Source organism: Diabrotica virgifera, chromosome 5 (assembly GCF_917563875.1).
Source record: "Diabrotica virgifera virgifera chromosome 5, PGI_DIABVI_V3a".
NCBI classification, from domain to species: Eukaryota; Metazoa; Arthropoda; class Insecta; order Coleoptera; family Chrysomelidae; genus Diabrotica; species Diabrotica virgifera.
In genome coordinates, this window is record NC_065447.1 from 164,656,006 (window position 1) to 164,671,773 (window position 15,768).

At 34.5% G+C, this 15,768-nt stretch overlaps 1 protein-coding gene across 2 annotated transcripts in view; it reads right to left on the reverse strand.

Annotated features, from left to right (window-relative positions):
* The window catches only part of LOC126885206 (RNA-binding protein 7), a 95,712-nt gene that overhangs the window by 45,485 nt on the left and 34,459 nt on the right, over positions 1-15,768 (reverse strand). The window lies entirely within an intron of this gene.

The following is a 15,768-nucleotide window of genomic DNA, read 5'->3' on the forward strand; positions in this document are numbered from 1 at the left end:
AAACAGTACCATGTCCCGGTCGTGTGATAGATTTGTAGTAAACAGCTGATACAGCATGATTAAAAGTTTTATTTTAATAAACAATTAGTATAGTTCATTGCTTTTATACATAGAACAACCTTTTTTGATATTTAACATCATTCAAACTTTTGGTCTTCTCATTTTATATTTAGTTTTAAATTGTAACCAAGAGATATGCTCATTACCGTGTCACCAACATTTTATTATGATCTGGCAATGTGGCAATATCTAAAAGTATTTGTTTAACCTTCACCGGGTGGAACTATTCCCCCACCAACACTTATAAATCCAGAAAAGGAAATTCTCGAGGCAGTTGCTAATTAGATGCGAAATAGGCGAGTCGTTCGACTATTTGATGAAGTGTAACCGGTTTGACGACATTACCGTGACCCTCAGATATTTTTGTGCTGTTGCAAACGAAGTTTTGTAAATACCTTGATTATTTGGAGCTATTTTACTGCAAGGTAGGATTAATTTGACTTTTGTATTATTGTACCATACTTAAACAATATTTAATATTTTGCTCATTACCATGTCAGAAATGCTTGACATTACCATGCCTTTTAAATGACATGGTAATGTTGTTATGACACGGTAATGTTTAAGGTAGTCATTATAACGACTAAATCATCGTCGTGGATGGGAAGAGAGCTAACCCACATTTGCATAAAGATGAACTAACTGCAGTATCGCAATCAAAAAGAAAGATTTCATATTGCAGTGAAGAGATCTAAGTGAATATGTAACTTACTCACTTAGGTTTCTTTACTACAATATGAAATGTTTCTTTCTGATTGCGATACTGTAATTAGCTCATCTTTATTATGCAAATGTGGGTATAGACATTTTATTTATTTCAGATGGCCAAGCAAACCGCCGAACAATCTAGGAAAGATATGTTGAGTAAGAAAAAAGAAAGAGAACGTGCAAGAAGGCAGAAAATTAAGAACAATCCGGAAGAATATGAAAAACAAAGACAAAGAAAAGGAGCGTTACCAGAAAAGAAAAGCGAAGGCAAAATTAAACTTATTCGCGATTTAAGTGACAGAGATAAAAGAAAAAAACGAAAAACATGGATACATCATAATAGAACATACAGGGAAAAAGAAGAAAGTTAACTGATATTGAGAACGAAGCTCTTTGCAATACTCCTACACAATCAGTGGTTGACATAAATGAAGACCAAATTGTAGAGAATGCTTTGCCACAAACTGAAATTAATTTGAGAAGGAAAATATCCCGTCTAAAGATGAGGGCACACCGGGAAAGACTTCGACAAAAGCAAGAAATAGAAAGGCTTAAAAATGAGAATAGGAAGCTAAGATCCAGGGCATTGAAAGAAAAAATTGCAGCACAATATAGAAGCCCCAATGACAAAACGAATACGGAAGAATGTCCTTTGCCAGATTTGACTCCCAATACAAAAATCAACGTTACTCTTGAAAAGGCTGGAGTTGTAGTTCCCAACAGTATCAAAAAGGAGTTAGTTTTTGGAGAGTGTCTAAAGCAGCAGCTAAATGCAAATTTCAAGAGTATTAAAGGTCATCGTTCAAAACAAGTATTTGCTGAAGTAGTGGGAGGAGGCATTCTTAAAAAATTTGGAGTAGCATGTAAGCTTAATATGTCGCAATATGTAAGCACGTCATTGCCAAGCCGCAAAAAAAAAGAGAGCTGATGTAAAGATAAATTCTGTGAAAAGAGATGTTATACAATTTTTCGAAAATGATGATAACAGTCGTCTGTGTGCGGGAAAGAAAGATTATATTACATACAAAAAAGTTAAAAAGCAAAAACGCTATATGAATTACTCACTTAAGTCTTTGCATCAGAAATATTTAAAAGAAAAAGGATGTAAAATATCTTCCACTACATTTTGCCGTCTTAGACCCTTTTGGGTAGTGGTACCAAGACTTGGCTCCCGGGACACTTGCTTATGCATAACGCATGAAAATTTTCGTTTGATCGTTTCCAGATTACACTTTGAAAAAATTATAAATTTGAAATTCCCGAGGAAGTTATTAGTGCTGTTACGTGTACCCCCCATAATGAAGAATGTTTAAGTCGACAATGTAAAACTTACAAGGAAATTCAAGTTCCAGTAAATGAATTTAATGCCAACAGCCAATGCCAATATCAGAAGTGGTGTACTAAAAAAGAATCCCGAGTTAGTAGCAAGACTGGTAAGACGATTATTGTGCAGATAACTTTGAAAGAAGATATTACAATATCTCACTACAATCTTGTCCAGGAGGTGTTCTTGCTTCTTCCAAAATACATGCTACACGTCAGAAATATCTACCATCAGCACAGAACATTATCAACAATCAAAAAGTCACTTAATGAGTCCGAATTGCTTCTTCATATTGACTTTTAGGAAAACTATTCATGCAAATATTCCTCCGAAGCACAGTCGGTTCATTTTAGCGCATCAAGGCAGCAAATTACATTGCATACTGGTGTTGCCTACAGCAAGGATCGGGTAAGCTCATTTTGCACTATATCTCCGAGTCTTAGGCATGATGCCAAAGCAATTGCTGCTCACTTGATTCCGATTTTAGAACGTTTTTCTACGCCTTTGATAAATACCATATATTTTCTTTCGGATAGCCCTAGTACACAATACCGCAACAGGACTATGTTTAATATCATTGGGTATTATTTGCCAACCAAATTTAGAAATATAAACAAGATTTCTTGGTCATACAGTGGGGCTGGGCATGGGAAAGGTGCCCCGGACGGAATTGGGGCAACTTTAAAACGTACAGCGGACCGATTGGTAGCGGAAAATACAGACATACCCTGTTACGAAAAATTTGTGAACGTAGTTAAGAAAAATGTATCTAACATACATATTAATACAGTGAGCGATTTGGATATACAAACCGTAGATAACGGAATGACCGAAAGTTTTGGGCACGTTTAAAGGTACAATGCTAGTGCATAATGTAACATGATGCAGATTAAAGGAAGAACTACACTTTAACACATTGACTTGTTTATCTTGCGATATTGGCAAATCTTGTACCCATTACGACCTTGGACATATAAAATTACACATTGATCCATTGGAGCATCAAGATATTGAAGAAATTAATGAAGCAACCAATACTGAAATTACCGAGAGTCCCATACCAGACGATAAATTTTTAAGCGTCACTTATAAACCTGATCCTGATATTCCTGAAGAGGACAAAGATAATCAATCACACATTAAACCTAATGAATGGGTGGCTGTTCTGTTTAATGATTTCTGGTATCCGGGAGTAGTTTTATCTCTGAAGCGTAAGTGTTTGGAAATTCAATTTATGGACAGAAAAGATGGGGATTTTTTTGGCCAAAAAAGAGTGACATCCAATTTATTCCATGTACTGAAATTTTGTGTAAACTGTCCAAGCCGCCTGTGCAACGCTCTGCCCGACTCTTTGTTGTTCCGGAGTCTAAAATTATAGACGAATTGGTTTAATTTTATTCTATATACACACACCGGCAAAATTAGCCGAACACCTTAAAAATGGTACATGTTTGATGTCACGAATTTCCTAAACCAGTGGTCCGATTTGAGTGATTCTTTTAGTATGTTATAGCCTTATTATTTAAGAATATCGTTGTAATAATATTGTTGCTAGACAGCTAAATATCATTTTATACCGGGTGTAACAATAATACTGTGTTTCTTTCTTAAAGTTTGGAACACCCTGTGGAATATTCTAGCACATATAAAATATTGAAATTAAAACTCAACTATAGTCTTATGCTTTAAATAAAAAAGTTATGGGCTTTAACAACTAACCATGTTTTTCATCGATAAATCCTCATAGTAGTAGAAAGTATGCTAAATTTGCAGTTACTCGAGCGTTATGGGTACCTACTGGATTGTGAATAGTATGTGCTAAAACCAGAAAAAGGTTAAGTTAAGTTTTCCATATATTGGGGGACTTTTCATTTTTTAATTTATTTTCCATTTGAAACAATCGTTTTCTTCCGATTATAGCGCCATTTATCATTTATCCGTAATTTAAAAAAATGTTGCGAATAGAAGTTGCTTATTTTTACGTCAAGAATCCAAATGTTCAATAAAAATTAGGGGCTTCTATTTAAGATTTTAAAGTAGCCCCCCTCCCCAACTCCGTGGGGGGACGTGTTTGGTGCCATTCGATAGATTTTTGAAAAATATTGAATACGTGTTTTTTGCAGTTATATGACCTGATATTCATTTCGCGAAATATCGTATTTAAAATTTTTAATTTACCCCCCAAGCGAATAGATTTTTTAGATTTCTAAGAATAAATTTTTTTCTCGTTCCCCCTTAATGAATTCCCCGGTGTTAAGAACCAATATATGGTATAGGTATATTTACAGGATACAAGCTTTCTCCCCATGTGATAGTCTGACGCGCTCGAGTATCTGAAAAAATCCCCGCTAGGGCTCCTCTACCATCATTATCTGCTTAGTTTAATAAACAAGCCTAAAGTAATTCAATAGAGGTATTAAATAAATAAATTAATAAGCCATGTCACAATGACGACCTCCCGTGGATTTCAGCTGAACTAGCTGAACATTAGATCGAAAAACTGCAAAATACACGTATTCAATATTTTTGAAAAATCTATCTAATGGCACCAAACACGTCCCCCCACGGAGGTGGGGTGGAGAATTTAATTTAAAATCTTAAATAGGAGCCCCCAATTTTTATTGCAGTTTTGGATTCTTTCCGTAAAAATAAGCAACTTTTATTCAACACATTTTTTCGAATTATGGATGGATCGCACTATAATCGAAAAAAAAATGATTGTTTCAAATGGAAAATAAATTCAAAAATGAAAAGTCCCCCAATATATGGAAAACTTAACTTAACCTTTTTCTGGTTTCAGCACATACTATTCACAATCCAATAGGTCTCCATAACGCTTGAGTAACTGCAAATTTAGCATACTTTCCTACCCTACTATGAGGATTTATCGATGACAAACATGGCTAGTTGTTAAAGCCCATAACTTTTTTATTTTCTAACATATGCAAATGAATCAAAAAAGAAAATGTTAAGAAAGCATAAGGCTATAATTTAGTTTTAATTTCAATATTTTATATATGCTAGAATATTCCACAGGGGGTTCCAAACTTTAATTTATTTATTTATTTATTTATATATATTTACGAGCAAAGCTCATTGCAATAAAACATTACAGAAGATATGAAGAACTAACAAAATATTACAAATATACGTAAAATACAATAAGATACAATAAACACTACGACAATAAAGCAAGTCAAAAAGTAAAAATAACAGGTAAAGGTATATAATCACAAGTTTAAAATATTCAAGAACATAAAACTAGAGGGTGCAATCCTTTAGCGTTTTTAAAAATCGCGAACTATCCGCAAAGAAATCCACACAATTGGAGCAAGCATTTGCCTGTCTAGAAACCCTCGAGATGAAAGAATTTGCAGTGAAATTAGTTCTGCTGATGGGAGTATGAAACGTAGATCTTGAACGTGTGATTCTGGAGGGAATATGTAAACCTACTTCCTCCAGGAGCTCAGGGCAGTCGTGAATTGAATTTATAATATTATACAACATGTACATGTCCTTCTTTTTCCGTCTGCTTGATAAGGTGTCAATGTTAAGTTCTAGTTCAAGATCCATATACTTCCAGTCTCTACGGTTTGTTTTGAATGCGACGAACCTAAGGAATAGGTGCTGGATCCTTTCAATCTTACAGTTGTATGTCTCATAGGCGGGTGACCAGACGCAAGATGCATATTCCACGATTGGCCTCACCATTGCACAGTACAACAGTTTAAACGATCTCAACTGCTTAAAGTCTTGGGAGCATCTTTTAATAAAACCTAACAGTTGAAGCGATTTTGAGATGATATTGCTTATATGAATATTGAAAGATAGTCCAGAGTCAAGTGTAACTCCAAGATCTTTTATGGATGTGACTGTTGTGATATTTATATCACCTACTTTGTATGTGAAAGAGAGGACTTTTCGAACGCGTGAATGAAATGTGAAAACATTTGCAGGAGTTGAGAACCATGTCATTGTTGCTGCACCATTCATTCAACCGATTCAAATCGGACTGAAGCCTTAAACAGTCGAGTGGATTCCTAATGTGGCAGTAAAACTTAACATCGTCAGCAAATAAAAGAAATTTCGCATATTGGAAACAGTCTTTTATATCGTTAATAAAAACATTAAACAACAAAGGTCCAAGATGAGATCCCTGCGGTACGCCCGAAGGGACAACTATTTCGTAGGAAAAATAGCTGTAGAGCTTGACGATTTGTTTTCTGTCCAGAAGATATTCCCTAAGCCACAGCAGAAGTGAACCATGTATCCCTAATCGCTGCAATTTTTCTAATAGAATATTGTGATTAACTCTGTCGAAAGCCTTAGAGAAGTCGGTGTACAGGGCGTCCACCTGTAGTCCTTCGTCCAAGGCGTTCAGTAAGAAGTTAGTATATGTCAGCAAATTGAGTTCAGTTGACTTATGGCGCCTGAAACCAAACTGCTGTTCCAATAGAACACCGTTCAAGGAGGGTGTAAGGAAATCGCAGACAAGTGATTCGAATAGTTTAGGAATAGAGTTTAGGATACTAATAGGTCTATAGTTGGACACAAGACTTTTGTCACCTGTTTTGTGTAAGGGCAATAGGAAACTGGTCTTCCAAACATTTGGAAAGCTTCCACTAGCTAAAGACTTGTTAAAGATGAGAAATAATGGCCGAGCTAAATTAAATGCACAGTACTTGAGCAAGCTTGATGGGATGCCATCAGGTCCCGGGCCTTTAGAAGGATTGAGGTTACACAATTTAGAGTAAATGTCAGAGATGGATAGTTTACATGATGATAGGTTTAAGGGTGAAGAAGTGATGTCTTCGGGGAAATCAACAACAACAGAGGAGTAAACTGATGAAAAGAAATCAGCAAATAAATTTGCAATATCTTCACCAGATGAACTAGTTTTACCGTTGTGAGATAACTCAGAAGGAATTCCATTTGATTTTCTTTTGTTATTGATAAAAGACCAAAACTTATTCAGACCGCCGGGAAGAGAGTTTTCAGTAGACAATGTAAAGTTTAAATAGTCACGCTTGGCAAGTATCTGGGACTGAGATCGGAGCTCTGAGAACTGTTTGTAAAGGTAACTGGTTTTTGGCAGCTTGGACTCTTTAAGTCTCCTGTGTGCTGTCTTCTTTCTAATAATACACGATTTTAGTTCCAAAGAGTACCAGATAGGAAATTTTCTAGAAGAGATTTTTTTAACAGGAACATAGATGTCAATAGCTGAGTACAGAATATCATATAAAATGTTAACCATTTCATCGACTGAACATCCAATCATTAAAGTATCCCAGTTGACACAATCGAGATAGCCTTTAATTAGAGAAAAGTTTGCTGATTTAAAGTCATGATAGTAACCCTCCGGTAAAAGTCCCTCATTATATCTGGTAGTTATGGGTAGTTCAAACACCAGTGGGGGATGATATTGGTCAGGAGGGATTAAAATGTCTGTAGGTTCAACAACGGCGATATCTTTATTTTGGACCAGTATCAAATCTAATAAAGAATTAGAGGTATTTGGGCAAACGTTAATCTGGTATAGATTATGCAGACAGGATAGATTTGAGATAATCTCAATGGATGTTCTTTCGTTAGGAGTAGCAAGGTGATTAAATGTGGCTGATGAACTGAAATTGTCATGGGACCACGATGCATTAGGCAGATTAAAGTCACCCAAAAGGCATAGTTGGGATGGATTGAAATTGTTGACTGTATTGTCAACATTTTCATTGAAGATGGAAAATTTCTCAGAGTCACTTTTTGGGGGAAAATATGCAGTGCCGAGAATAATGGTTTCGTTACCATTGATAATGGCTACAAACAGTTGCTCTATATCAAGTGAAGATGGCAAATGCTTACTATTCAATTGCTTGGATACGGCAATAAGAACGCCTCCTCCTCTAGAATAGGCACTGGTTGAAGATGACCTATCACTTCTGTAGACATTAAAGTCCGCTAGGTTCAGCTCGGCGTCGGTAATTCCCTCAGTTAGCCAGGTCTCCGTAAACACCAAAACATTATAAAAGCATCCTTGAGTATTTTCCAATAACTTGCCAAGCTTTGTCCGAAGGCCACGTACATTTTGGTAATAAACACTGATTTTGTGGTCATTGGGAGGAACAGTATTGAGTTTTAGATTTTTCAGTTTTTTGAAGCTATAGACGGCACTCCATTCAAGTATTTGATCCTTAGATCAGTTTCGCCATTATCGATTCTGGTCTTCAGCTCGTTCTTAATTTTGAGTTCGTGTTCCCTTTGTAGTTTAGTTAAATCGCTCGATATGAAGATCTTGCTATCTTTTAATTTGGATCTACTCTTGAGTGCCATTTGAACATCATAGCTGCTTGGAACCGTGATTTTTAAAGCCCTACAGCCAAATTTATTCCTTTTGCCAAATCTGGTGGCGGAGCGAATAGGAATAGGTTCATGGTGAAGTTTTTTGAGAATTTCTGTGGCAGCCTCCATGTCATTGTTGGATTCGGTAACATTAAAAAGTAGGATATTGGTTGATCGCCTGGATCGTTCTTGGAGTTCAGAAACCAATGAATCCTCGGAAACTTTGCTGTTACTACTTGAGGCAGGAACATCAGTATTCAGTCCATTTACGGTCAGATCCTCTATTGCACTCTTTAAGTTGATAATATCCTCCTTAAGGGCATCGATGTCTGAAGTAATCACGTTATTTCTGACAGCAGTTTCGGCGCTATCATTATGGCATATTTCCAATTTTAAAATACGTTGTTCTAGTTTCAAGAATTGATCTTTGTCTCTCTGATTTTTTTGAATCTCCAGTTCCAAATTACTCATTCTCTTTATCAAATCTGTTAAATTGACAATGTTTATAGCACAGTCAGGGCAATAAAATGGCACAATTTAAGAAAAAAACCCAGTATTATTGTTACACCCGGTATAAAATTATATTTAGCTGTGTAGCAACAATATTATTACAACGATATTCTTAAATAATAAGGCTATAACATACTAAAAGAATCACTCAAATCGGACCACTGGTTTAGGAGATTCGTGACCTCAAACATGTCCTATTTTTAAGGTGTTCGGCTAATTTTGCCGGTGTGTGTATTTAGTGTGTTTTATGTGCTTTTTATAATTCATTTAATTTTCGTTATTCGTTAATTTATAGTGCGTTTTATAATTTTTATTTTTAAGTATTTGATTGAATTATGATTTTTAGTTTTTTTGTATAAATAAACAGCACACTTGTTTTGATATGTTTGTAGTTTTTGTGACTTAGTGAAAAAAATACTTACTGCTAATAATATTGAAAAACAAAAATCAGTTCTTAAAGGACAAAGAATCGCACTTATCCCAATTTTATTATCTTTGGACATTACCATGACACCAATTTAACATTACCATGTCATCTGTACATTACCGTGTTTGACAAATCTCATTACCGTGTCATTTTTTAATTTTTTTTTAAATATGAGGGGTACATATTTTTTTTTAAATAATTTTAATATAATTTGTATATTTGCACCAAAATAAATTATAAAAGTAATTTATTTGTAAACTTTCCAATGTAATACTCAGTTTTCGTTATTTTTTGAGAATGACCCATATGCATATAGACGGGAATGTAGTATATACAGTCGGAAAAATGAAAGAATACCCATGAACGATCACATCAATCACTTATTTTGTATTTGCTGTCTTTTTCTATAACAAACGTTTGTTATTTATAGAAAAATACAGCAAATACAAAATAAGTGATTGATGTGATCGTTCATGGGTATTCTTTCATTTTTCCGACTGTACATTGAATATATTCAGCATCATTTGTTTTCGCGAGAATAAAAAAAATGCAAAGAACACGTCGATTTTGTATTTTCCTCTCCGCTCCTTTATTGTTATCAGTAATACAATGTAAATAACAATATTTCTTTCAAAAATGATACCAAGTTTATGACATAACTCTATTTGCCTTTCCTAATTACATTTCATAAGTTCCTATCTTAGGTCATACCAATATCAATTTCCTTTACCGGCATGTCCCGTCTAAGCATCTCCCCCATGTCCTCTTTGGACGTCCTCTCCTACTCCTGCCAGCAATTCGCAAATCAGCAATTCTTCGTATTTGGTGATTAACGTCTCGACTTTAATCACCCAAACGTTGAACATGCCCGAACTATTTTAACTGATGCCATTCCTAGACTTTCTCTATTATACTTATAGCGATACGCTTTAATTACTATTTTTGCTAATTTTATTTTCTTAATTTTTAATAACTTCTCAAAACGAAACAACATTAGTCATTTAAAACTCACATGTAATATACAAACCATATGCCAACAAGGGCCGTTGATTTCGAGAAACCAAAATGTATCCCTAAACAGATTGTATAAAATTAATGTTCTTTTCAAGGAAACACTAATGGATTACGATGTCAGATCGCCACACTCTATGTCAATTTCTTAAAATACAAAAAGGTTCTCATCTTTTAAAAGGCAGATGCAGTAATTTATGGTCCTTTCTGGCCATTATCGCAAAACCGCAAACCAGTTGACATAATAGTTGGTGGTCCGAAAGTCGGTCTTACTAGTACTCTAGGTCCTAGAGTAACTATAGCGGTAACTCCATATTTAAATGAACATTCCAAATAGTCTGTTTTTGTCCTACTAAGTTTTAAACCATTTTCCTCAAGAGCCCCACAGTCCCAGATTTTATTCTAAATCCTTTTCAGTATTTCCTGCTCACACTATATTATCAGCTTATAGTACTAAGTACCAGGATTGTCTCTTATTAAAAAGTCTGATCCTTTCGGATGATTACACTATCCTCGTTTCAATTGAAAATGATGGAAAAGTTAATATATTGGTTCATTTAGGAGCAGCCTGAAACTTTGGGTCTTCTGAATGATAATCAGTACGGTTTCGTACCGAGTCGCTCTGTGGAATCGGCGATACACTAATTAGTTTGGAGACTTGTTAGAACAATTGAAGGGCTTGGTGCAATAACTGTTCACGTACACATCAGTGGCGGCTCGTGACCTCAGTATGCGGGTAGGCTACACATATACTTCGGGTAGGCGACAAAAAATATCCTACGTTTGTAATACATTTTGAGCCGTCTTGCAATACTAAATGTAATCTATGAGCGCAACAATGTGTAAAAATTGCTTTTGGAGCATCTACTTTAATTTTTGATTGTAATCCGTTTAAAGAGCCAGCCATTACACTTGCACCATCGTAAAATTGAGCAATTAATTTATTTTTGTAATCATATGGCTCAAGCACGTTTGAAATTAAACTATATAGAGCGTCTGCAGATCTATTATCGCTAACATCAAAAAACCCTAAAAATCTTTCTGTTACCTGACCAACTTTGTTAACAAAACGGATTGTTAAAGTACACTGTGATTTTTCGGTTATATCAGTAGTATCGTCAGCTAGTATAGAAAAAAATTGACTTTCATTAATTTCTGTTGAAATTTCATTTTTTACGTAATCGGCAAGACAATCTATTAAATCATTTTGGTATTGTTTTTGACAAACCCGTGAACACCCCTTCTATTTTTTAACATGATCCTGGATTTCCTGATCGCGTTTAACTACTAAATTAAAAATTTCTTTAAAATTACCCATGTTTGAAGAATTATGGCTCTTATCACGACCGCGAAATGTAAGTTCTTGTTTTGCTAAAAGAATTGTAACATCAATTTTTTCAACTTCTTCAATCTTTTTCAACTTCTTCATTATATATCTTATTAGATAGAGAAATATGTCCAGCGAAAGCACTGTCAGTAGTTTGTTTATTTTTTTCTAACCGTTTTAAATCTAAGCAATTGTTTAAATGTTCTTTTAAGATTCATGTTTTTTTACACTAGCTGATAAATTTTTCAAATCTGAATATCCCTGACTCACCCAAACATTTTGCTTCAAATTTGAGAGCAACAGACAAGGCCAACAGAAAAGTGAATTTTTAAAATAACTTCCGCTTAGCCATTTATGATTTTCGTACCATATTGTTTTAAACGATCTCGAAAATGGTTGATTGTCTTTTGTCTTATCTGTGGATAAAATTGTTAAATTTTGTAAAGGCCGGCCCATTGAAATAATTACTAATCTTTCTTGATTTTGGCGCCTTGAAAAAGGTGTCTCGATCAAACTGCATATTACATCGTTTAAAATATTCATATTCGATGACTAAAGTTTTTCCACCAATAAAACTAACACACCTACGTTTCAACAACGTCAAATATTACTTATTTTATTTATGTATCAAATAATAATTTACTATTCGAATAAATTGAAAGTTAACAATTAACCTCGCTTTAAATTTTTAATTATCTATATAATCTAATAACACATTATTCAGTTTTCATAAACAAATTTAAATTGTCCTACCTAGTTTTATTCAATACTTAACCTACTAATAACAGCCAAAATCAAAAAACAATTATTTTAAAACAGTTTCACAAGACACAAGAGAAGCAACTGATAAAATTTTGTAGGTCCGGCTATAAGACTCTGTGCCTATCCGCCCGTTCAAAATCCGCCGGCCTGCAGCAGGCCTGCTCGCGTAAACAGAGAGAGATCGCACGTCAATTCGGTATTGGCGTCGTTCTATTTCAGGCTACGTTCCCGAGTGCCTGACCAAGGAGAATATAGAATCTATACAGTACTACTGATACTACAAGGAGCGTACAATAATTATAACTACGGAGAAAATTTTTTGGATATTTTTAAAAATAATTTGGATAATTTCTGCTATTTTATTGTAGATATTGTGTCAAAATTTATAAATTACAATTTTGAAATAAGTAATTTATATTAATAATTTATATTATTGTACTACATTTGAAGAGGGTAGGCGGCGCCTACCTTGCCTACCCGACGAGCCGCCCCTGGTACACATTGCATAGCTTTGAGAAAAATGAGAAAAACGTGTCATTTAGTCATAGTTGAAATTATGTGAATTTTTTCATTTTGCATTTTTGAACTATTATAACCTCCTAAGTCCATGGGTCCAGCCAGCTGGACAATGTTTACTAATTTATTACACGGTGACTATTCGGGTTGGGCATCGCTGCGTCCTATATTGCAGCATATTGGACTTCCTATTTATCAGTCAAATTTACTCGTTTGAAAAATTTGACAACAGCGTCTACCTCGGTAGTTTGTTGTTACATGTGGTGAAATTTTTTAAGTTATGATGTGGTGGCTCCACAAAAATACAGTAAGTTGTAGTGTTTTTCTGTACTTTACAGTATTGATTGTTTTTAATGTATGTGACTTGATGATTGGACATATTTGTGGTAAATATATATTTGAAAATAATTACAACTGGACACGTCAGGGGTCCTCTAAACTTTTTGTCCAGCATTTTGTACATTGGGACTTAGTTAGCAAAATATGTTACCATACTCACGTTTTTTAAGTTTAGTTACAAATAGTAAAAGGATATTGATGGAACGTGAATTTGAGGCTATTTTGACAGATAACGATTTTTTAGTCAGTAAAGATAGCGATACTGATCAAAGGAAATGGATTTACAGGAATTTAAGATGTATGTTGGAAGGTCACTAGCTCTAGGTGGTAAGCCTGCAAGTGGGAGACAAGCTATGTACGTCTATTTCAAGATAACCACAGACACCTGATAGATGAAGTGCCCATAACTCCTGTAAAAAGTCTACAGTTTTCCAGTTACCGCCTATAGATGTAAGAAAAACCAGTAATGATCATTTGCCAATATGCTCTGTCAGCAATAGAAATTTTAATCGCGTTGCCTAAATCTCTTGGATGCACTAAGAAGACGAGATTCTTTTGTAAAAAATGCAAAATGTATATGTGTATTTCTCCTGAACCAGAATGTTTTTTTAGTTTCATATTAAATTATATGAAAGCTAAGTACTGATGTCCATTATGCTAGACCTGTCATATTATGTGTGTCAAATATTTTTTTTATAGTTTTTATAGATTTTCGTTTATTGTTTTCACACATGAGGAGAGAAAATAGAAAATATTATTAAAATAATAAAAACTTTTTTCTTTGAGCTGAAGAGGATAACCAAAAACTCATCCTTTCTAACAATATACAGTGGTGTTAAAAAGTCCTGCATCACCATACCAAATACGCGGTCTGTCGTCGATTTTTCCTTGTTCAGCATACTTCTTAATGACTCTAATTACTGTAGATTGATTACAGTTTACTGCGGATGCTATTTCGCGACTAGATTTGTCGTTTTTATGGTGAAAAATAATTTCAAAACGCTTTTCGTTCGATAATTTAGTTTGTTTGGTCTGGGATGACATTTTGACCTTTTTATCAAAAATCAAAGAGCGAATAAATGTGTTAGGGTAACTACAGTGTTTATATAGTCAAAATATGTGGCAAATTTGTCATTAAGATTCAATTTAATAGTACTTTAACGACTTAATCACCTCATAATTTTCTAGGATTATGGGAAATCCCTTCAATCAGATTATTTTAATCTTTTCTGTAGAATTTTGAGCTAGTAATTAAAAACACATTAGTATACCGATAATGTTAATTACAAGCACAAACTTAAAATGAATCAGCGAAAATATACAAAAAACTTGTGTTAAACCTCAAAAACTATAAGGCGCTTAGGTGATGCAGGACTTTTTAACACCACTGTATGTTCATTTTGGTTTTTTTATATAACTAGTGTGGTATAACTAGTGTGACCAACTAGTCCGAAAAATCCGGGACATAGGAATTATGAAGTCGTGTCCCGGAGTCCCGGATTCTATGTTGAAATTTTGAATAAGTTATTTTCCTATGAATTCACTTCATATTGAATTCTTGGGACGAAAAAAGTCGACAATTTCTAGAATACTAATACCACATCCAAAACGCATGCATTTTATATCGTGGTGGTAGGGAAGCCCAAGCGGGGATTTTTGCAGTTACTCGAGCGCGTCAGATTATCACATGGGGAGAAACCTTGTACCCTGTAAATGTACCCCTACCATATATTGGCTCTTAATACAGACGAGTTCGTTAAGGGGGGTCCGAAAAAAAAATCTATCCTTCGAAAAACTCGAAATCGTCAGATTAAGATAAGGTAAGTTAAGTACATGGAAAAGAGTGTATATTTGAAAAATCTGACGATTTGAGCGGGGCGTAAGGAAATGGACGAGTCACAAAGTTTCACAAAAACAGCGAATATTTTGCGAAATGAACGTCAGATCGAAAAACGAAAAAATACGTGTTCAATATTTTTCAAAAATCTATCGAATGATACCAAACACGACCCCCCACGGAGAAGGGTGGGGGGTAAATTTAAAATTTTAAATACGAACCCCGCGATATTTCGCGAAATGAACATCAGATCTAAAAACTGCAAAATATACGTGTTTAATATTTCTTTAAAATCTTCCCAATTTTTATTGCAGATTTGGATTCTTTACGTAAAAATAAGCAACTTTTATTCGAGACATTTTTTCGAATTATGGATAGATGGCGATATGACCGAAAAAAAAACGATTGTTGGAAATGAAAAATTAAATTAACACGTTGACGGTCAGAACGTCTATAGACGTCTAATTTCCATTTATGTAATGTGACACAACGTCTATAGTGACGTGTTTTTAAAATAACGAGTTGTGACAAAAAATCGGTGTCATATACATATTAAATGTATTGAAACAATAATGGTCGTCGTCCACATGTTTGCAATAAATGTTAAAAACTCA